Source organism: Macaca nemestrina, chromosome 15, assembly GCF_043159975.1.
Source record: "Macaca nemestrina isolate mMacNem1 chromosome 15, mMacNem.hap1, whole genome shotgun sequence".
Taxonomy (NCBI): Eukaryota; Metazoa; Chordata; class Mammalia; order Primates; family Cercopithecidae; genus Macaca; species Macaca nemestrina.
The window spans coordinates 73,138,280-73,160,813 of NC_092139.1; positions in this window are offsets into that span (position 1 = coordinate 73,138,280).

The window sequence follows — 22,534 nt, forward strand, 5'->3', positions numbered from 1 at the left end:
ATCTGAGAACAGATATTTCGGATCCCATTGAAGACTATAGGGCCAAAGGAAATATCCTCCGATTACAAAGAGAAAGAAGATTTCTGAGAAACTTCTTTGCGTTCTGTGAAATCATCTCACAGAGTTACAGCTTTCCCCTCAAGAAGCCTTTCGCTAAGACAGTTCTTGTGGAATTGGCAAAGTGATATTTGGAAGCCCATAGAGGGCTATGGTGAAAAAGGAAATATCCTCAGATGAAATCTGGAAAGAAGCTTTCTGAGAAACTGCTTAGTGTTCTGTTCATTCATCTCACAGAGTTACATCTGTATTTCGTGGATATCTTTGCTAGCCTTATTTCTGTGGAATCTGAGAACAGATATTTCGGATCCCATTGAAGACTACAGGGCCAAAGGAAATATCCTCCGATAACAAAGAGAAAGAAGCTTTCTGAGAAACTTCTTTGCGTTCTGTGAAATCGTCTCACAGAGTTACAGCTTTCCCCTCAAGAAGACTTTCGCTAAGACAGTTCTTGTGGAATTGGCAAAGTGATATTTGGAAGCCCATAGAGGGCTATGGTGAAAAAGGAAATATCCTCAGATGAAATCTGGAAAGAAGCTTTCTGGGAAACTGCTTAGTGTTCTGTTAATTCATCTCACAGAGTTACATCTGTATTTCGTGGATCTCTTTGCTAGCCTTATTTCTGTGGAATCTGAAAACAGATATTTCGGATCCCATTGAAGACTATAGGGCCAAAGGAAATATCCTCCGATAACAAAGAGAAAGAAGCTGTCTTGGAAACTTCTTTGCGTTCTGTGAAATCATCTCACAGAGTTACAGCTTTCCCCTCAAGAAGCCTTTCGCTAAGACAGTTCTTGTGGAATTGGCAAAGTGATATTTGGAAGCCCCTAGAGGGCTATGGTGAAAAAGGAAATATCCTCAGATGAAATCTGGAAAGAACCTTTCTGAGAAACTGTTAAGTGTTTGGTTAATTCATCTCACAGAGTTACATCCGTATTTCCTGGATCTCTTTGCTAGCCTTATTTCTGTTGAATCTGAGAACAGATATTTCGGATCCCATTGAAGACTATAGGGCCAAAGGAAATATACTCCGATAACAAAGAGAAAGATGCTTTCTGAGAAACTTCTTTGCGTTCTGTGAAATCACCTCACAGAGTTACAGCTTTCCCCTGAAGAAGCCTTTCGCTAAGACAGTTCTTGTGGAATTGACAAAGTGATATTTGGAAGCGCATAGAGGGCTATGGTGAAAAAGGAAATATCCTCAGATGAAATCTGGTAATAAGCTTTCTGAGAAACAGCTTAGTGTTCGGTTAATTCATCTCAGAGAGTTACATGTCTATTTCGTGGATCTCTTTGCTACCCTTATTTCTGTGGAATCTGAGAACAGATATTTCGGATCCATTTGAAGACTATAGGGCCAAGGGAAATATCCTCCGATAACAAAGAGAAAGAAGCTTTCTGAGAAACTTCTTTGTGTTCTGTGAAATCATCTCACAGAGTTACAGCTTTCCCCTCAAGAAGCCTTTCGCTAAGACAGTTCTTGTAGAATTGGCAAGGTGATATTTGGAAGCCCATAGAGGGCTATGGTGAAAAAGGAAATATCCTCAGATGAAATCTGGAGAGAAGCTTTCTGAGAAACAGCTTAGTGTTCAGTTAATTCATCTCACAGAGTTACATCTGTATTTCGTGGATCTCTTTGCTAGCCTTATTTCTGTGGTATCTGAGAACAGACATTTCGGATCCCTTTGAAGACTATAGGGCCAAATGAAATATCCTCCGATAAAAAAGAGAAAGAAGCTTTCTGAGAAACTTCTTTGTGTTCTGTGAAAAGATCTCACAGAGTTACAGCTTTCCCCTCAAGAAGGCTTTCGCTAAGACAGTTCTTGTGGAATTGGCAAAGTGATATTTGGAAGCCCATAGAGGGATATGGTGAAAAAGGAAATATCCTCAGATGAAATCTGGAAAGAAGCTTTCTGAGAAACTGCTTAGTGTTCTGTTCATTCATCTCACAGAGTTACATCTGTATTTCGTGGATCTCTTTGCTAGCCTCATTTCTGTGGAATCCGAGAAAAGGTATTTCAGATCCCATTGTAGACTATAGGGCCAAAGGAAATGTCCTCCCATTACAAAGAGAAAGAAGCTTTCTTAGAATCTTCTTTGGGTTCTGTGAAATCATCTCACAGAGTTACAGCTTTCCCCTCAAGAAGCCTTTCGCTACGACAGTTCTTGTGTAATTGGCAACGTGATATTTGGAAGCCCATAGAGGTATATGATGAAAAAGGAAATATCCTCAGATGAAATCTGGAAAGAAGCTTTCTGAGAAACTGCTTAGTGTTCTGTTCATTCATCTCACAGAGTTACATCTGTATTTCGTGGATCTCTTTGCTAGCCTTATTTCTGTGGAATCTGAGAACAGATATTTCGGATCCCTTTGAAGACTATAGGGCCAAAGGAAATAACCTCCGATAACAAAGAGAAAGAAGCTTTCTGAGAAACTTCTTTGCATTCTGTGAAATCATCTCACAGAGTTACAGCTTTCCCCTCAAGAAGCCTTTCGCTAAGACAATTCTTGTGGAATTGGCAAAGTGATATTTGGAAGCCCATAGAGGGCTATGGTGAAAAAGGAAATATCCTCAGATGAAATCTGGAAGGAAGCTTTCTGAGAAACTGTTAGTGTTCGGTTAATTCATCTCAGAGAGTTACATCTGTATTTCGTGGATCTCTTGTCTAGCCTTATTTCTGTGGAATCTGAGAACAGATATTTCGGATCCCTTTGAAGACTATAGGGCCAAAGGAAATATCTTCCGATAACAAAGAGAAAGAAGCTTTCTGAGAAACTTCTTTGCGTTCTGTGAAATCATCTCACAGAGTTACAGCTTTCCCCTCAAGAAGGCTTTCGCTAAGACAGTTCTTGTGGAATTGGCAAAGTGATATTTGGAACCCCAAGAGGGCAATGGTGAAAAAGGAAATATCCTCAGATGAAAACTGGAAAGAAGCTTTCTGAGAAACTGCTAAGTGTTCTGTTCATTCATCTCACAGAGTTACATCTGTATTTCGTGGATCTCTTTGCTAGCCTTATTTCTGTGGAATCTGAGAACAGGTATTTCAGATCCCATTGAAGACTACAGGGCCAAAGGAAATATCCTCCGATTACAAAGAGAAAGAAGCTTTCTTAAAACTTCTCTGTGTTCTGTGAAATCATCTCACAGAGTTACAGCTTTCCCCTCAAGAAACCTTTCGCTAAGGCAGTTCTTGTGGAATTGGCAAGGTGATATTTGGAAGCCCATAGAGGGCTATGGTGAAAAAGGAAATATCCTCAGATGAAATCTGGAGAGAAGCTTTCTGAGAAACAGCTTAGTGTTCAGTTAATTCATCTCACAGAGTTACATCTGTATTTCGTGGATCTCTTTGCTAGCCTTATTTCTGTGGTATCTGAGAACAGATATTTCGGATCCCTTTGAAGACTATAGGGCCAAACCTAATATCCTCCGATAAAACAGAGAAAGAAGCTTTCTGAGAAACTTCTTTGTGTTCTGTGAAAAGATCTCACAGAGTTACAGCTTTCCCCTCAAGAAGGCTTTCGCTAAGACAGTTCTTGTGGAATTGGCAAAGTGATATTTGGAAGCCCATAGAGGGATATGGTGAAAAAGGAAATATCCTCAGATGAAATCTGGAAAGAAGCTTTCTGAGAAACTGCTTAGTGTTCTGTTCATTCATCTCACAGAGTTACATCTGTATTTCGTGGATCTCTTTGCTAGCCTTATTTCTGTGGAATCTGAGAACAGATATTTCGGATCCCTTTGAAGACTATAGGGTCAAAGGAAATATCCTCCGAAAACAAAGAGAAAGAAGCTTTCTGAGAAACTTCTTTGCATTCTGTGAAATCACCTCACAGAGTTACAGCTTTCCCCTGAAGAAGCCTTTCGCTATGACAGTTCTTGTGGAATTGACAAAGTGATATTTGGAAGCGCATAGAGGGCTATGGTGAAAAAGGAAATATCCTCAGATGAAATCTGGAAATAAGCTTTCTGAGAAACAGCTTAGTGTTCGGTTAATTCATTTCAGAGAGTTGCATGTGTATTTCGTGGATCTCTTTGCTACCCTTATTTCTGTGGAATCTGACAACAGATATTTCGGATCCATTTGAAGACTATTGGGCCAAGGGAAATATCCTCCAATAACAAAGAGAAAGAAGCTTTCTGAGAAACTTCTTTGCGTTCTGTGAAATAATCTCACAGAGTTACAGCTTTCCCCTCAAGAAGCCTTTCGCTAAGACAGTTCTTGTGGAATTGGCAAAGTGATATTTGGAAGCCCCTAGAGGGCTATGGTGAAAAAGGAAATATCCTCAGATGAAATCTGGAAAGAACCTTTCTGAGAAACTGCTTAGTGTTCTGTTCATTCATCTCACAGAGTTACATCTGTATTTCGTGGATCTCTTTGCTAGCCTCATTTCTGTGGAATCCGAGAAAAGGTATTTCAGATCCCATTGTAGACTATAGGGCCAAAGGAAATGTCCTCCCATTACAAAGAGAAAGAAGCTTTCTTAGAATCTTCTTTGGGTTCTGTGAAATCATCTCACAGAGTTACAGCTTTCCCCTCAAGAAGCCTTTCGCTAAGACAGTTCTTGTGGAATTGGCAAAGTGATATTTGGAAGCCCGTAGAGGACTTGGTGAAAAAGGAAATATCCTCAGATGAAATCTGGAAAGAAGCTTCCTGAGAAACTGCTTAGTGTTCGCTTAATATATCTCACAGAGTTACATCTGTATTTCGTGGATCTCTTTGATAGCCTTATTTCTGTGGAATCTGAGAACAGATATTTCGGATCCCTTTGAAGACTATAGGGCCAAAGGAAATATCCTCCGGTAAAAAAGAGAAAGAAGCTTTCTGAGAAACTTCTTTGTGTTCTGTGAAATCATCTTACAGAGTTACAGCTTTCCCCTCAAGAAGCCTTTCGCTAAGACAGTTCTTGTGGAATTGGCAAAGTGATATTTGGAAGCCCATAGAGGGCAATGGTGAAAAAGGAAATATCCTCAGATGAAATCTGGAAAGAAGGTTTCTGAGAAACTGCTTAGTGTTCTGTTCATTCATCTCACAGAGTTACATCTGTATTTCGTGGATCTCTTTGCTAGCCTTATTTCTGTGGAATCTGAGAAAAGATATTTCGGATCCCATTGAAGACTATAGGGCCAAAGGAAACATCCTCCGATTACAAAGAGAAAGAAGATTTCTGAGAAACTTCTTTGCGTTCTGTGAAAACATCTCACAGAGTTACAGCTTTCCCCTAAAGAAGCCTTTCGCTAAGACAGTTCTTGTGGAATTGACAAAGTGATATTTGGAAGCCCATAGACGGCTATGGTGAAAAAGAAAATATCCTCAGATGAAATCTGGAAAGAAGCTTTCTGAGAAACTGCTTGGTGTTCTGTTAATTCATCTCACAGAGTTACATCTGTATTTCGTGGATCTCTTTGCTAGCCTTATTTCTGTGGAATCTGAGAACAGATATTTCGGATCCCATTGAAGACTATAGGGCCAAAGGAAATATCCTCCGATAACAAAGAGAAAGAAGCTTGCTGAGAAACTTCTTTGCGTTCTGTGAAATCGTCTCAGAGAGTTACAGCTTTCCCTTCAAGAAGACTTTCGCTAAGACACTTCTTGTGGAATTGGCAAAGTGATATTTGGAAGCCCATAGTGGGCTATGGTGAAAAAGGAAATATCCTCCGATGAAATCTGGAAAGAAGCTTTCTGAGAAACTGCTTAGTGTTCTGTTCATTCATCTCACAGAGTTACATCTGTATTTCGTGGATCTCTTTGCTAGCCTTATTTCTGTGGAATCTGAGAACAGATATTTCGGATCCCATTGAAGACTATAGGGCCAAAGGAAATATCCTCCGATAACAAAGAGAAAGAAGCTGTCTTAGAAACTTCTTTGTGTTCTGTGAAATCATCTCACAGAGTTACAGCTTTCCCCTCAAGAAGCCTTTCGCTAAGACAGTTCTTGTGGAATTGGCAAAGTGATATTTGGAAGCCCATAGATGGCTATGGTGAAAAAGGAAATATCCTCAGATGAAATCTGGAAAGAACATTTCTGAGAAACTGCTTAGTGTTCTGTTAATTCATCTCACAGAGTTACATCTGTATTTCCTGGATCTCTTTGCTAGCCTTATTTCTGTGGAATCTGAGAACAGATATTTCGGATCCCATTGAAGACTATAGGGCCAAAGGAAATATCCTCCGATAACAAAGAGAAAGAAGCTTTCTGAGAAACTTCTTTGTGTTCTGTGAAATCATCTCACAGAGTTACAGCTTTCCCCTCAAGAAGCCTTTCGCTAAGACAGTTCTTGTGGAATTGGCAAAGTGATATTTGGAAGCCCATTGAGGGCTATGGTGAAAAAGGAAATATCCTCAGATGAAATCTTTAAAGAAGCTTTCTGAGAAACTGCTTAGTGTTCGGTTCATTCATCTCACAGAGTTACATCTGTATTTCGTGGATCTCTTTGCTAGCCTTATTTTTGTGGAATCTGAGAACAGATATTTCGGATCCCTTTGAAGACTATAGGGCCAAAGGAAATATCCTCCGATAACAAAGAGAAAGAAGCTTTCTGAGAAACTTCTTTGCGTTCTGTGAAATCATCTCACAGAGTTACAGCTTTCCCCTCAAGAAGCCTTTCGCTAAGACGGTTCTTGTGGAATTGGCAAAGTGATATTTGGAAGCCCATAGAGGGCTATGGTGAAAAAGGAAATATCCTCAGATGAAATATGGAAAGAAGCTTTCTGAGAAACTGCTAAGTGTTCGGTTCATTCATCTCACAGAGTTACATCTGTATTTCGTGGATCTCTTTGCTAGACTTATTTCTGTGGAATCTGAGAACAGATATTTCGGATCCCACTGAAGACTATAGGGCCAAAGGAAATATCCTCCGATTACAAAGAGAAAAAAGATTTCTGAGAAACTTCTTTGCTTTCTGTGAAATCATCTCACAGAGTTACAGCTTTCCCCTCCAGAAGCCTTTCGCTAAGACAGTTCTTGTGGAATTGGCAAAGTGATATTGGAAGCCCATAGAGGGCTATGGTGAAAAAGGAAATAACCTCAGATGAAATCTGGAAAGAAGCTTTCTGAGAAACTGCTTAGTGTTCTGTTAATTCATCTCACAGAGTTACATCTGTATTTCGTGGATCTCTTTGCTAGCCTTATTTCTGTGGAATCTGAGAACAGATATTTCGGATCCCATTGAAGACTACAGGGCCAAAGGAAATATCCTCCGATAACAAAGAGAAAGAAGCTTTCTGAGAAACTTCTTTGCGTTCTGTGAAATCATCTCACAGAGTTACAGCTTTCCCCTCAAGAAGCCTTTCGCTAAGACAGTTCTTGTGGAATTGGCAAAGTGATATTTGGAAGCCCATAGAGGGCTATGTTGAAAAAGGATATATCCTCAGATGAAATCTGGAAAGAAGCTTTCTGAGAAACTGCTTAGTGTTCTGTTAATTCATCTCACAGAGTTACATCTGTATTTCGTGGATCTCTTTGCTAGCCTTATTTCTGTGGAATCTGAGAACAGATATTTCGGATCCCATTGAAGACTATAGGGCCAAAGGAAATATCCTCCGATAACAAAGAGAAAGAAGCTTTCTGAGAAACTTCTTTGCATTCTGTGAAATCATCTCACAGAGTTACAGCTGTCCCCTCAAGAAGCCTTTCGCTAAGACAGTTCTTGTGGAATTGGCAAAGTGATATTTGGAAGCCCTTAGAGGACTATGGTGAAAAAGGAAATATCCTCAGATGAAATCTGGAAAGAAGCTTTCTGAGAAACTGCTTAGTGTTCTGTTCATTCATCTCACAGAGTTACCTCTGTATTTCGTGGATCTCTTTGCTAGCCTTATTTATGTGGAATCTGAGAACAGATATTTCGGATCCCATTGAAGACTATAGGGCCAAAGGAAATATCCTCCGATTACAAAGAGAAAGAAGATTTCTGAGAAACTTCTTTGCGTTCTGTGAAATCATCTCACAGAGTTACAGCTTTCCCCTCAAGAAGCCTTTCGCTAAGACAGTTCTTGTGGAATTGGCAAAGTGATATTTGGAAGCCCATAGAGGGCTATGGTGAAAAAGGAAATATCCTCAGATGAAATCTGGAAAGAAGCTTTCTGAGAAACTGCTTAGTGTTCTGTTCATTCATCTCACAGAGTTACATCTGTATTTCGTGGATATCTTTGCTAGCCTTATTTCTGTGGAATCTGAGAACAGATATTTCGGATCCCATTGAAGACTACAGGGCCAAAGGAAATATCCTCCGATAACAAAGAGAGAGAAGCTTTCTGAGAAACTTCTTTGCGTTCTGTGAAATCGTCTCACAGAGTTACAGCTTTCCCCTCAAGAAGACTTTCGCTAAGACAGTTCTTGTGGAATTGGCAAAGTGATATTTGGAAGCCCATAGAGGGCTATGGTGAAAAAGGAAATATCCTCAGATGAAATCTGGAAAGAAGCTTTCTGGGAAACTGCTTAGTGTTCTGTTAATTCATCTCACAGAGTTACATCTGTATTTCGTGGATCTCTTTGCTAGCCTTATTTCTGTGGAATCTGAAAACAGATATTTCGGATCCCATTGAAGACTATAGGGCCAAAGGAAATATCCTCCGATAACAAAGAGAAAGAAGCTGTCTTGGAAACTTCTTTGCGTTCTGTGAAATCATCTCACAGAGTTACAGCTTTCCCCTCAAGAAGCCTTTCGCTAAGACAGTTCTTGTGGAATTGGCAAAGTGATATTTGGAAGCCCCTAGAGGGCTATGGTGAAAAAGGAAATATCCTCAGATGAAATCTGGAAAGAACCTTTCTGAGAAACTGTTAAGTGTTTGGTTAATTCATCTCACAGAGTTACATCTGTATTTCCTGGATCTCTTTGCTAGCCTTATTTCTGTTGAATCTGAGAACAGATATTTCGGATCCCATTGAAGACTATAGGGCCAAAGGAAATATACTCCGATAACAAAGAGAAAGATGCTTTCTGAGAAACTTCTTTGCGTTCTGTGAAATCACCTCACAGAGTTACAGCTTACCCCTGAAGAAGCCTTTCGCTAAGACAGTTCTTGTGGAATTGACAAAGTGATATTTGGAAGCGCATAGAGGGCTATGGTGAAAAAGGAAATATCCTCAGATGAAATCTGGTAATAAGCTTTCTGAGAAACAGCTTAGTGTTCGGTTAATTCATCTCAGAGAGTTACATGTCTATTTCGTGGATCTCTTTGCTACCCTTATTTCTGTGGAATCTGAGAACAGATATTTCGGATCCATTTGAAGACTATAGGGCCAAGGGAAATATCCTCCGATAACAAAGAGAAAGAAGCTTTCTGAGAAACTTCTTTGTGTTCTGTGAAATCATCTCACAGAGTTACAGCTTTCCCCTCAAGAAGCCTTTCGCTAAGACAGTTCTTGTGGAATTGGCAAGGTGATATTTGGAAGCCCATAGATGGCTATGGTGAAAAAGGAAATATCCTCAGATGAAATCTGGAAAGAAGATTTCTGAGAAACTGCTTAGTGTTCTTTTAATTCATCTCACAGAGTTACATCTGTATTTCCTGGATCTCTTTGCTAGCCTTATTTCTGTGGAATCTGAGAACAGATATTTCGGATCCCATTGAAGACTATAGGGCCAAAGGAAATATCCTCCGATAACAAAGAGAAAGAAGCTTTCTGAGAAACTTCTTTGTGTTCTGTGAAATCATCTCACAGAGTTACAGCTTTCCCCTCAAGAAGCCTTTCGCTAAGACAGTTCTTGTGGAATTGGCAAAGTGATATTTGGAAGCCCATTGAGGGCTATGGTGAAAAAGGAAATATCCTCAGATGAAATCTTTAAAGAAGCTTTCTGAGAAACTGCTTAGTGTTCGGTTCATTCATCTCACAGAGTTACATCTGTATTTCGTGGATCTCTTTGCTAGCCTTATTTTTGTGGTATCTGAGAACAGATATTTCGGATCCCTTTGAAGACTATAGGGCCAAAGGAAATATCCTCCGATAACAAAGAGAAAGAAGCTTTCTGAGAAACTTCTTTGTGTTCTGTGAAATCATCTCACAGAGTTACAGCTTTCCCCTCAAGAAGCCTTTCGCTAAGACGGTTCTTGTGTAATTGGCAAAGTGATATTTGGAAGCCCATAGAGGGCTATGGTGAAAAAGGAAATATCCTCAGATGAAATATGGAAAGAAGCTTTCTGAGAAACTGCTAAGTGTTCGGTTCATTCATCTCACAGAGTTACATCTGTATTTCGTGGATCTCTTTGCTAGACTTATTTCTGTGGAATCTGAGAACAGATATTTCGGATCCCACTGAAGACTATAGGGCCAAAGGAAATATCCTCCGATTACAAAGAGAAAAAAGATTTCTGAGAAACTTCTTTGCTTTCTGTGAAATCATCTCACAGAGTTACAGCTTTCCCCTCCAGAAGCCTTTCGCTAAGACAGTTCTTGTGGAATTGGCAAAGTGATATTGGAAGCCCATAGAGGGCTATGGTGAAAAAGGAAATATCCTCAGATGAAATCTGGAAAGAAGCTTTCTGAGAAACTGCTTAGTGTTCTGTTAATTCATCTCACAGAGTTACATCTGTATTTCGTGGATCTCTTTGCTAGCCTTATTTCTGTGGAATCTGAGAACAGATATTTCGGATCCCATTGAAGACTACAGGGCCAAAGGAAATATCCTCCGATAACAAAGAGAAAGAAGCTTTCTGAGAAACTTCTTTGCGTTCTGTGAAATCATCTCACAGAGTTACAGCTTTCCCCTCAAGAAGCCTTTCGCTAAGACAGTTCTTGTGGAATTGGCAAAGTGATATTTGGAAGCCCATAGAGGGCTATGTTGAAAAAGGATATATCCTCAGATGAAATCTGGAAAGAAGCTTTCTGAGAAACTGCTTAGTGTTCTGTTAATTCATCTCACAGAGTTACATCTGTATTTCGTGGATCTCTTTGCTAGCCTTATTTCTGTGGAATCTGAGAACAGATATTTCGGATCCCATTGAAGACTATAGGGCCAAAGGAAATATCCTCCGATAACAAAGAGAAAGAAGCTTTCTGAGAAACTTCTTTGCATTCTGTGAAATCATCTCACAGAGTTACAGCTGTCCCCTCAAGAAGCCTTTCGCTAAGACAGTTCTTGTGGAATTGGCAAAGTGATATTTGGAAGCCCTTAGAGGACTATGGTGAAAAAGGAAATATCCTCAGATGAAATCTGGAAAGAAGCTTTCTGAGAAACTGCTTAGTGTTCTGTTCATTCATCTCACAGAGTTACCTCTGTATTTCGTGGATCTCTTTGCTAGCCTTATTTATGTGGAATCTGAGAACAGATATTTCGGATCCCATTGAAGACTATAGGGCCAAAGGAAATATCCTCCGATTACAAAGAGAAAGAAGATTTCTGAGAAACTTCTTTGCGTTCTGTGAAATCATCTCACAGAGTTACAGCTTTCCCCTCAAGAAGCCTTTCGCTAAGACAGTTCTTGTGGAATTGGCAAAGTGATATTTGGAAGCCCATAGAGGGCTATGGTGAAAAAGGAAATATCCTCAGATGAAATCTGGAAAGAAGCTTTCTGAGAAACTGCTTAGTGTTCTGTTCATTCATCTCACAGAGTTACATCTGTATTTCGTGGATATCTTTGCTAGCCTTATTTCTGTGGAATCTGAGAACAGATATTTCGGATCCCATTGAAGACTACAGGGCCAAAGGAAATATCCTCCGATAACAAAGAGAAAGAAGCTTTCTGAGAAACTTCTTTGCGTTCTGTGAAATCGTCTCACAGAGTTACAGCTTTCCCCTCAAGAAGACTTTCGCTAAGACAGTTCTTGTGGAATTGGCAAAGTGATATTTGGAAGCCCATAGAGGGCTATGGTGAAAAAGGAAATATCCTCAGATGAAATCTGGAAAGAAGCTTTCTGGGAAACGGCTTAGTGTTCTGTTAATTCATCTCACAGAGTTACATCTGTATTTCGTGGATCTCTTTGCTAGCCTTATTTCTGTGGAATCTGAAAACAGATATTTCGGATCCCATTGAAGACTATAGGGCCAAAGGAAATATCCTCCGATAACAAAGAGAAAGAAGCTGTCTTGGAAACTTCTTTGCGTTCTGTGAAATCATCTCACAGAGTTACAGCTTTCCCCTCAAGAAGCCTTTCGCTAAGACAGTTCTTGTGGAATTGGCAAAGTGATATTTGGAAGCCCCTAGAGGGCTATGGTGAAAAAGGAAATATCCTCAGATGAAATCTGGAAAGAACCTTTCTGAGAAACTGTTAAGTGTTTGGTTAATTCATCTCACAGAGTTACATCTGTATTTCCTGGATCTCTTTGCTAGCCTTATTTCTGTTGAATCTGAGAACAGATATTTCGGATCCCATTGAAGACTATAGGGCCAAAGGAAATATACTCCGATAACAAAGAGAAAGATGCTTTCTGAGAAACTTCTTTGCGTTCTGTGAAATCACCTCACAGAGTTACAGCTTTCCCCTGAAGAAGCCTTTCGCTAAGACAGTTCTTGTGGAATTGACAAAGTGATATTTGGAAGCGCATAGAGGGCTATGGTGAAAAAGGAAATATCCTCAGATGAAATCTGGTAATAAGCTTTCTGAGAAACAGCTTAGTGTTCGGTTAATTCATCTCAGAGAGTTACATGTCTATTTCGTGGATCTCTTTGCTACCCTTATTTCTGTGGAATCTGAGAACAGATATTTCGGATCCATTTGAAGACTATAGGGCCAAGGGAAATATCCTCCGATAACAAAGAGAAAGAAGCTTTCTGAGAAACTTCTTTGTGTTCTGTGAAATCATCTCACAGAGTTACAGCTTTCCCCTCAAGAAGCCTTTCGCTAAGACAGTTCTTGTGGAATTGGCAAGGTGATATTTGGAAGCCCATAGAGGGCTATGGTGAAAAAGGAAATATCCTCAGATGAAATCTGGAGAGAAGCTTTCTGAGAAACAGCTTAGTGTTCAGTTAATTCATCTCACAGAGTTACATCTGTATTTCGTGGATCTCTTTGCTAGCCTTATTTCTGTGGTATCTGAGAACAGACATTTCGGATCCCTTTGAAGACTATAGGGCCAAATGAAATATCCTCCGATAAAAAAGAGAAAGAAGCTTTCTGAGAAACTTCTTTGTGTTCTGTGAAAAGATCTCACAGAGTTACAGCTTTCCCCTCAAGAAGGCTTTCGCTAAGACAGTTCTTGTGGAATTGGCAAAGTGATATTTGGAAGCCCATAGAGGGATATGGTGAAAAAGGAAATATCCTCAGATGAAATCTGGAAAGAAGCTTTCTGAGAAACTGCTTAGTGTTCTGTTCATTCATCTCACAGAGTTACATCTGTATTTCGTGGATCTCTTTGCTAGCCTCATTTCTGTGGAATCCGAGAAAAGGTATTTCAGATCCCATTGTAGACTATAGGGCCAAAGGAAATGTCCTCCCATTACAAAGAGAAAGAAGCTTTCTTAGAATCTTCTTTGGGTTCTGTGAAATCATCTCACAGAGTTACAGCTTTCCCCTCAAGAAGCCTTTCGCTACGACAGTTCTTGTGTAATTGGCAACGTGATATTTGGAAGCCCATAAAGGTATATGATGAAAAAGGAAATATCCTCAGATGAAATCTGGAAAGAAGCTTTCTGAGAAACTGCTTAGTGTTCTGTTCATTCATCTCACAGAGTTACATCTGTATTTCGTGGATCTCTTTGCTAGCCTTATTTCTGTGGAATCTGAGAACAGATATTTCGGATCCCTTTGAAGACTATAGGGCCAAAGGAAATAACCTCCGATAACAAAGAGAAAGAAGCTTTCTGAGAAACTTCTTTGCATTCTGTGAAATCATCTCACAGAGTTACAGCTTTCCCCTCAAGAAGCCTTTCGCTAAGACAATTCTTGTGGAATTGGCAAAGTGATATTTGGAAGCCCATAGAGGGCTATGGTGAAAAAGGAAATATCCTCAGATGAAATCTGGAAGGAAGCTTTCTGAGAAACTGTTAGTGTTCGGTTAATTCATCTCAGAGAGTTACATCTGTATTTCGTGGATCTCTTGTCTAGCCTTATTTCTGTGGAATCTGAGAACAGATATTTCGGATCCCTTTGAAGACTATAGGGCCAAAGGAAATATCCTCCGATAACAAAGAGAAAGAAGCTTTCTGAGAAACTTCTTTGCGTTCTGTGAAATCATCTCACAGAGTTACAGCTTTCCCCTCAAGAAGGCTTTCGCTAAGACAGTTCTTGTGGAATTGGCAAAGTGATATTTGGAACCCCAAGAGGGCAATGGTGAAAAAGGAAATATCCTCAGATGAAAACTGGAAAGAAGCTTTCTGAGAAACTGCTAAGTGTTCTGTTCATTCATCTCACAGAGTTACATCTGTATTTCGTGGATCTTTTTGCTAGCCTTATTTCTGTGGAATCTGAGAACAGGTATTTCAGATCCCATTGAAGACTACAGGGCCAAAGGAAATATCCTCCGATTACAAAGAGAAAGAAGCTTTCTTAAAACTTCTCTGTGTTCTGTGAAATCATCTCACAGAGTTACAGCTTTCCCCTCAAGAAACCTTTCGCTAAGGCAGTTCTTGTGGAATTGGCAAGGTGATATTTGGAAGCCCATAGAGGGCTATGGTGAAAAAGGAAATATCCTCAGATGAAATCTGGAGAGAAGCTTTCTGAGAAACAGCTTAGTGTTCAGTTAATTCATCTCACAGAGTTACATCTGTATTTCGTGGATCTCTTTGCTAGCCTTATTTCTGTGGTATCTGAGAACAGATATTTCGGATCCCTTTGAAGACTATAGGGCCAAACCTAATATCCTCCGATAAAACACAGAAAGAAGCTTTCTGAGAAACTTCTTTGTGTTCTGTGAAAAGATCTCACAGAGTTACAGCTTTCCCCTCAAGAAGGCTTTCGCTAAGACAGTTCTTGTGGAATTGGCAAAGTGATATTTGGAAGCCCATAGAGGGATATGGTGAAAAAGGAAATATCCTCAGATGAAATCTGGAAAGAAGCTTTCTGAGAAACTGCTTAGTGTTCTGTTCATTCATCTCACAGAGTTACATCTGTATTTCGTGGATCTCTTTGCTAGCCTTATTTCTGTGGAATCTGAGAACACATATTTCGGATCCCTTTGAAGACTATAGGGCCAAAGGAAATATCCTCCGAAAACAAAGAGAAAGAAGCTTTCTGAGAAACTTCTTTGCATTCTGTGAAATCACCTCACAGAGTTACAGCTTTCCCCTGAAGAAGCCTTTCGCTAAGACAGTTCTTGTGGAATTGACAAAGTGATATTTGGAAGCGCATAGAGGGCTATGGTGAAAAAGGAAATATCCTCAGATGAAATCTGGAAATAAGCTTTCTGAGAAACAGCTTAGTGTTCGGTTAATTCATTTCAGAGAGTTGCATGTGTATTTCGTGGATCTCTTTGCTACCCTTATTTCTGTGGAATCTGAGAACAGATATTTCGGATCCATTTGAAGACTATTGGGCCAAGGGAAATATCCTCCGATAACAAAGAGAAAGAAGCTTTCTGAGAAACTTCTTTGCGTTCTGTGAAATAATCTCACAGAGTTACAGCTTTCCCCTCAAGAAGCCTTTCGCTAAGACAGTTCTTGTGGAATTGGCAAAGTGATATTTGGAAGCCCCTAGAGGGCTATGGTGAAAAAGGAAATATCCTCAGATGAAATCTGGAAAGAACCTTTCTGGGAAACTGCTTAGTGTTCTGTTCATTCATCTCACAGAGTTACATCTGTATTTCGTGGATCTCTTTGCTAGCCTCATTTCTGTGGAATCCGAGAAAAGGTATTTCAGATCCCATTGTAGACTATAGGGCCAAAGGAAATGTCCTCCCATTACAAAGAGAAAGAAGCTTTCTTAGAATCTTCTTTGGGTTCTGTGAAATCATCTCACAGAGTTACAGCTTTCCCCTCAAGAAGCCTTTCGCTAAGACAGTTCTTGTGGAATTGGCAAAGTGATATTTGGAAGCCCGTAGAGGACTTGGTGAAAAAGGAAATATCCTCAGATGAAATCTGGAAAGAAGCTTCCTGAGAAACTGCTTAGTGTTCGCTTAATATATCTCACAGAGTTACATCTGTATTTCGTGGATCTCTTTGATAGCCTTATTTCTGTGGAATCTGAGAACAGATATTTCGGATCCCTTTGAAGACTATAGGGCCAAAGGAAATATCCTCCGGTAAAAAAGAGAAAGAAGCTTTCTGAGAAACTTCTTTGTGTTCTGTGAAATCATCTTACAGAGTTACAGCTTTCCCCTCAAGAAGCCTTTCGCTAAGACAGTTCTTGTGGAATTGGCAAAGTGATATTTGGAAGCCCATAGAGGGCAATGGTGAAAAAGGAAATATCCTCAGATGAAATCTGGAAAGAAGGTTTCTGAGAAACTGCTTAGTGTTCTGTTCATTCATCTCACAGAGTTACATCTGTATTTCGTGGATCTCTTTGCTAGCCTTATTTCTGTGGAATCTGAGAAAAGATATTTCGGATCCCATTGAAGACTATAGGGCCAAAGGAAACATCCTCCGATTACAAAGAGAAAGAAGATTTCTGAGAAACTTCTTTGCGTTCTGTGAAAACATCTCACAGAGTTACAGCTTTCCCCTAAAGAAGCCTTTCGCTAAGACAGTTCTTGTGGAATTGACAAAGTGATATTTTGAAGCCCATAGACGGCTATGGTGAAAAAGAAAATATCCTCAGATGAAATCTGGAAAGAAGCTTTCTGAGAAACTGCTTGGTGTTCTGTTAATTCATCTCACAGAGTTACATCTGTATTTCGTGGATCTCTTTGCTAGCCTTATTTCTGTGGAATCTGAGAACAGATATTTCGGATCCCATTGAAGACTATAGGGCCAAAGGAAATATCCTCCGATAACAAAGAGAAAGAAGCTTGCTGAGAAACTTCTTTGCGTTCTGTGAAATCGTCTCAGAGAGTTACAGCTTTCCCTTCAAGAAGACTTTCGCTAAGACACTTCTTGTGGAATTGGCAAAGTGATATTTGGAAGCCCATAGTGGGCTATGGTGAAAAAGGAAATATCCTCCGATGAAATCTGGAAAGAAGCTTTCTGAGAAACTGCTTAGTGTTCTGTTCATTCATCTCACAGAGTTACATCTGTATTTCGTGGATCTCTTTGCTAGCCTTATTTCTGTGGAATCTGAGAACAGATATTTCGGATCCCATTGAAGACTATAGGGCCAAAGGAAATATCCTCCGATAACAAAGAGAAAGAAGCTGTCTTAGAAACTTCTTTGTGTTCTGTGAAATCATCTCACAGAGTTACAGCTTTCCCCTCAAGAAGCATTTCGCTAAGACAGTTCTTGTGGAATTGGCAAAGTGATATTTGGAAGCCCATAGATGGCTATGGTGAAAAAGGAAATATCCTCAGATGAAATCTGGAAAGAAGATTTCTGAGAAACTGCTTAGTGTTCGGTTCATTCATCTCACAGATTTACATCTGTATTTCGTGGATCTCTTTGCTAGCCTTATTTTTGTGGAATCTGAGAACAGATATTTCGGATCCCTTTGAAGACTATAGGGCCAAAGGAAATATCCTCCGATAACAAAGAGAAAGAAGCTTTCTGAGAAACTTCTTTGTGTTCTGTGAAATCATCTCACAGAGTTACAGCTTTCCCCTCAAGAAGCCTTTCGCTAAGACGGTTCTTGTGGAATTGGCAAAGTGATATTTGGAAGCCCATAGAGGGCTATGGTGAAAAAGGAAATATCCTCAGATGAAATATGGAAAGAAGCTTTCTGAGAAACTGCTAAGTGTTCGGTTCATTCATCTCACAGAGTTACATCTGTATTTCGTGGATCTCTTTGCTAGACTTATTTCTGTGGAATCTGAGAACAGATATTTCGGATCCCACTGAAGACTATAGGGAAAAAGGAAATATCCTCCGATTACAAAGAGAAAAAAGATTTCTGAGAAACTTCTTTGCTTTCTGTGAAATCATCTCACAGAGTTACAGCTTTCCCCTCCAGAAGCCTTTCGCTAAGACAGTTCTTGTGGAATTGGCAAAGTGATATTGGAAGCCCATAGAGGGCTATGGTGAAAAAGGAAATATCCTCAGATGAAATCTGGAAAGAAGCTTTCTGAGAAACTGCTTAGTGTTCTGTTAATTCATCTCACAGAGTTACATCTGTATTTCGTGGATCTCTTTGCTAGCCTTATTTCTGTGGAATCTGAGAACAGATATTTCGGATCCCATTGAAGACTACAGGGCCAAAGGAAATATCCTCCGATAACAAAGAGAAAGAAGCTTTCTGAGAAACTTCTTTGCGTTCTGTGAAATCATCTCACAGAGTTACAGCTTTCCCCTCAAGAAGCCTTTCGCTAAGACAGTTCTTGTGGAATTGGCAAAGTGATATTTGGAAGCCCATAGAGGGCTATGTTGAAAAAGGATATATCCTCAGATGAAATCTGGAAAGAAGCTTTCTGAGAAACTGCTTAGTGTTCTGTTAATTCATCTCACAGAGTTACATCTGTATTTCGTGGATCTCTTTGCTAGCCTTATTTCTGTGGAATCTGAGAACAGATATTTCAGATCCCATTGAAGACTATAGGGCCAAAGGAAATATCCTCCGATAACAAAGAGAAAGAAGCTTTCTGAGAAACTTCTTTGCATTCTGTGAAATCATCTCACAGAGTTACAGCTGTCCCCTCAAGAAGCCTTTCGCTAAGACAGTTCTTGTGGAATTGGCAAAGAGATATTTGGAAGCCCTTAGAGGACTATGGTGAAAAAGGAAATATCCTCAGATTAAATCTGGAAAGAAGCTTTCTGAGAAACTGCTTAGTGTTCTGTTCATTCATCTCACAGAGTTACCTCTGTATTTCGTGGATCTCTTTGCTAGCCTTATTTATGTGGAATCTGAGAACAGATATTTCGGATCCCATTGAAGACTATAGGGCCAAAGGAAATATCCTCCGATTACAAAGAGAAAGAAGATTTCTGAGAAACTTCTTTGCGTTCTGTGAAATCATCTCACAGAGTTACAGCTTTCCCCTCAAGAAGCCTTTCGCTAAGACAGTTCTTGTGGAATTGGCAAAGTGATATTTGGAAGCCCATAGAGGGCTACGGTGAAAAAGGAAATATCCTCAGATGAAATCTGGAAAGAAGCTTTCTGAGAAACTGCTTAGTGTTCTGTTCATTCATCTCACAGAGTTACATCTGTATTTCGTGGATATCTTTGCTAGCCTTATTTCTGTGGAATCTGAGAACAGATATTTCGGATCCCATTGAAGACTACAGGGCCAAAGGAAATATCCTCCGATAACAAAGAGAAAGAAGCTTTCTGAGAAACTTCTTTGCGTTCTGTGAAATCGTCTCACAGAGTTACAGCTTTCCCCTCAAGAAGACTTTCGCTAAGACAGTTCTTGTGGAATTGGCAAAGTGATATTTGGAAGCCCATAGAGGGCTATGGTGAAAAAGGAAATATCCTCAGATGAAATCTGGAAAGAAGCTTTCTGGGAAACTGCTTAGTGTTCTGTTAATTCATCTCACAGAGTTACATCTGTATTTCGTGGATCTCTTTGCTAGCCTTATTTCTGTGGAATCTGAAAACAGATATTTCGGATCCCATTGAAGACTATAGGGCCAAAGGAAATATCCTCCGATAACAAAGAGAAAGAAGCTGTCTTGGAAACTTCTTTGCGTTCTGTGAAATCATCTCACAGAGTTACAGCTTTCCCCTCAAGAAGCCTTTCGCTAAGACAGTTCTTGTGGAATTGGCAAAGTGATATTTGGAAGCCCCTAGAGGGCTATGGTGAAAAAGGAAATATCCTCAGATGAAATCTGGAAAGAACCTTTCTGAGAAACTGTTAAGTGTTTGGTTAATTCATCTCACAGAGTTACATCTGTATTTCCTGGATCTCTTTGCTAGCCTTATTTCTGTTGAATCTGAGAACAGATATTTCGGATCCCATTGAAGACTATAGGGCCAAAGGAAATATACTCCGATAACAAAGAGAAAGATGCTTTCTGAGAAACTTCTTTGCGTTCTGTGAAATCACCTCACAGAGTTACAGCTTTCCCCTGAAGAAGCCTTTCGCTAAGACAGTTCTTGTGGAATTGACAAAGTGATATTTGGAAGCGCATAGAGGGCTATGGTGAAAAAGGAAATATCCTCAGATGAAATCTGGTAATAAGCTTTCTGAGAAACAGCTTAGTGTTCGGTTAATTCATCTCAGAGAGTTACATGTCTATTTCGTGGATCTCTTTGCTACCCTTATTTCTGTGGAATCTGAGAACAGATATTTCGGATCCATTTGAAGACTATAGGGCCAAGGGAAATATCCTCCGATAACAAAGAGAAAGAAGCTTTCTGAGAAACTTCTTTGTGTTCTGTGAAATCATCTCACAGAGTTACAGCTTTCCCCTCAAGAAGCCTTTCGCTAAGACAGTTCTTGTGGAATTGGCAAAGTGATATTTGGAAGCCCATAGAGGGCTATGGTGAAAAAGGAAATATCCTCAGATGAAATCTGGAGAGAAGCTTTCTGAGAAACAGCTTAGTGTTCAGTTAATTCATCTCACAGAGTTATATCTGTATTTCGTGGATCTCTTTGCTAGCCTTATTTCTGTGGTATCTGAGAACAGACATTTCGGATCCCTTTGAAGACTATAGGGCCAAATGAAATATCCTCCGATAAAAAAGAGAAAGAAGCTTTCTGAGAAACTTCTTTGTGTTCTGTGAAAAGATCTCACAGAGTTACAGCTTTCCCCTCAAGAAGGCTTTCGCTAAGACAGTTCTTGTGGAATTGGCAAAGTGATATTTGGAAGCCCATAGAGGGATATGGTGAAAAAGGAAATATCCTCAGATGAAATCTGGAAAGAAGCTTTCTGAGAAACTGCTTAGTGTTCTGTTCATTCATCTCACAGAGTTACATCTGTATTTCGTGGATCTCTTTGCTAGCCTCATTTCTGTGGAATCCGAGAAAAGGTATTTCAGATCCCATTGTAGACTATAGGGCCAAAGGAAATGTCCTCCCATTACAAAGAGAAAGAAGCTTTCTTAGAATCTTCTTTGGGTTCTGTGAAATCATCTCACAGAGTTACAGCTTTCCCCTCAAGAAGCCTTTCGCTACGACAGTTCTTGTGTAATTGGCAACGTGATATTTGGAAGCCCATAGAGGTATATGATGAAAAAGGAAATATCCTCAGATGAAATCTGGAAAGAAGCTTTCTGAGAAACTGCTTAGTGTTCTGTTCATTCATCTCACAGAGTTACATCTGTATTTCGTGGATCTCTTTGCTAGCCTTATTTCTGTGGAATCTGAGAACAGATATTTCGGATCCCTTTGAAGACTATAGGGCCAAAGGAAATATCCTCCGATTACAAAGAGAAAGAATCTTTCTTAGAAACTTCTTTGTGTTCCGTGAAATCATCTCACAGAGTTACAGCTTTCCCCTCAAGAAGCCTTTCGCTAAGACAGTTCTTGTGGAATTGGCAAAGTGATATTTGGAAGCCCATAGAGGGCTATGGTGAAAAAGGAAATATCCTCAGATGAAATCTGGAAAGAAGCTTTCTGAGAAACTGCTTAGTGTTCTGTTAATTCATCTCACAGCGTTACATCTTTATTTCGTGGATCTCTTTGCTAGCCTTATTTCTGTGGAATCTGAGAAGAGATATTTCGGATCCCATTGAAGACGATAGGGCCAAAGGAAATATCCTCCGATAACAAAGAGAAAGAAGCTTTCTGAGAAACTTCTTGGCGTTCTGTGAAATCATCTCACAGAGTTACAGCTTTCCCCTCAAGAAGCCTTTCGCTAAGACATTTCTTGTGGAATTGGCAAGGTGATATTTGGAAGCCCATAGATGGCTACGGTGAAAAAGGAAATATCCTCAGATGAAATCTGGAAAGAAGCTTTCTGAGAAACTGCTTAGTGTTCGGTTAATTCATCTCACAGAGTTACATCTGTATTTCGTGGATCTCTTTGCTAGCCTTATTTCTGTGGAATCTGAGAACAGATATTTCGGATCCCTTTGAAGACTATAGGGCCAAAGGAAATAACCTCCGATAACAAAGAGAAAGAAGCTTTCTGAGAAACTTCTTTGCATTCTGTGAAATCATCTCACAGAGTTACAGCTTTCCCCTCAAGAAGCCTTTCGCTAAGACAATTATTGTGGAATTGGCAAAGTGATATTTGGAAGCCCATAGAGGGCTATGGTGAAAAAGGAAATATCCTCAGATGAAATCTGGAAGGAAGCTTTCTGAGAAACTGTTAGTGTTCGGTTAATTCATCTCAGAGAGTTACATCTGTATTTCGTGGATCTCTTGTCTAGCCTTATTTCTGTGGAATCTGAGAACAGATATTTCGGATCCCTTTGAAGACTATAGGGCCAAAGGAAATATCCTCCGATAACAAAGAGAAAGAAGCTTTCTGAGAAACTTCTTTGCGTTCTGTGAAATCATCTCACAGAGATACAGCTTTCCCCTCAAGAAGGCTTTCGCTAAGACAGTTCTTGTGGAATTGGCAAAGTGATATTTGGAACCCCAAGAGGGCAATGGTGAAAAAGGAAATATCCTCAGATGAAAACTGGAAAGAAGC